The sequence below is a fragment of the Phoenix dactylifera genome, chromosome 3, assembly GCF_051530095.1.
Source record: "Phoenix dactylifera cultivar Ajwa chromosome 3, Ajwa_hap1_PhDact_Kaust_v1.1, whole genome shotgun sequence".
Lineage (NCBI taxonomy): Eukaryota > Viridiplantae > Streptophyta > Magnoliopsida > Arecales > Arecaceae > Phoenix > Phoenix dactylifera.
Window position 1 is genome coordinate 37785150 of NC_143192.1, and position 1720 is coordinate 37786869.

The 1720-nt window shown below is 42.7% G+C and overlaps 1 non-coding gene across 1 annotated transcript; it reads right to left on the reverse strand.

Moving 5' to 3' along the window:
* Nucleotides 1-458: 458 nt before the first annotated feature.
* LOC113461289 (small nucleolar RNA R71) lies at nt 459-565 on the reverse strand. The gene has a single exon (XR_003383464.3). It is a non-coding gene; the product is annotated as a small nucleolar RNA R71 (small nucleolar RNA).
* Nucleotides 566-1720: the final 1155 nt, after the last annotated feature.

The window sequence follows — 1720 nt, forward strand, 5'->3', positions numbered from 1 at the left end:
AATGAAAATGTAAAAACAAAATTCGGAAGTGGCTAAGAGGAAGAAGAATTTTTTCACTATTTTTCTCAAATTTTTTGTATTAGAAAAGAGATGAAATCAAGGGGTTTATATAGGGATTTTTACAGGGGCAATATGGCAATTTTGTGGACGCGTTTCGTGTCCTTCATGCGGAACGTTTGCAACGTGCGCACGTGGGCGCTGGCTCAATACCAAAAATGCCCAACGAACATTTTATTTTTCAAACACGCACGCGGCCCAAGATTCGGCCGCGTATGCATTTAATTCTTCCTTTAGCGCCCGGCCGTTTCCAAATCCAAATGCGACAGCGGAATTAAATTCTGCGACGCTGGCACCCGTTGGTGCCAGCGAGGGAGTGCTCAGGTGCACGCGGGCGTAAATCCCAGTGGGCCCCGTGCATTAATTTTTCCATCAAGTATTTTCTCCAAGGTAAGACTGCCAAACTTAGAACTGATATTACCAGTTTTGCTCAGTTTGATGGTGAATCTTTGTATGAAGCCTGGGAGAGGTTTAAGGATTTACAGAGGAAGTGTCCACATCTTGGTCTTCCTAGCTGGCTGATTGTACAGACTTTCTATAATGAATTAACACATTCAGTCATGATTACCATAGATGCAGTTGCAGAAGGTACTTTAATGAGTTAGTCAACAGAAGAGGCATATGAGTTATTAGAAGAAATGATCTCTAACAATTATAAGTGGTCTAATGAAAGAGGTATGCCTAAGAAAGTTTCAGGTATGTATGATGTAGATGGCATAAACATGTTGAATGCCAAGGTTGATTCTCTAGTAAAAATATTCGGTAAGTTGGGTAATGTGAATTCCGTTTCTAGTCCTGTATTGAGTTGTGATTGCTGTGGAGGAGCTCACATAAGTTCTGATTGTATGCAGGTTCAATTTGTGTCTAATTATAACAGGCAGCAGCAGCAGAACAACCCTTATTCCAACACATACAACCCAGGCTGGAAGAATCATCCCAACTTTTCATGGAAAGATCAAGGTAATCAAGGTAGCAGTTCTAGACCTCTCCATCCTCCTGGTTTCCAACCAAGACCATCCCAACCAGAAAGTAAGCAGTCTTGGGATGTAGCTATTGAGAAGTTAGCCAATGCCAGTTCAGAGAGATTTGAGAGACTGGAAGCAAAGGTTGACCAGTTGGCGAGTTCCAATAGAAATGTGGAGGTGCAATTGGGGCAGTTAGCCAATTCCATCAATTCTCATGGACAGGGTAATTTGCCTAGTAAGACAAAGGTCAATCCGAAGGAGCATTGTGTTGCCCAGTTAGACAACCCAAGAGGGGGGGGGGGGGGGGTGAATTGGGTTTTAAAATAATTTTGCAATTAAAACGTTGTGGATGACTAATTAATGCTTTACCAAGATGATTAATTAATTGCTATGTGCTGTGAATGAAATGAGAGTAAAAGAAAGAGACACACAATCACAAACACAAGGCGTTTATAGTGGTTCGGAGCTAACCCTTGCTCCTACGTCCACTCCCCAAGTCTCACTTGGAAATTCACTATAACCCCTCGGATTACAGCCAGTTGTTTTACAAGCTCACAACCAAACTTGTTGTTTTACGAGCTCACAACGAACTCGGTCGGTTTTCCCTGGCTCACCGACTAGAACCACCCCGATTGTTTTTCCGGGATCACAATCGAACCCTTACACGTTGGTTTTACACTCGGCTCACCAACCAACCT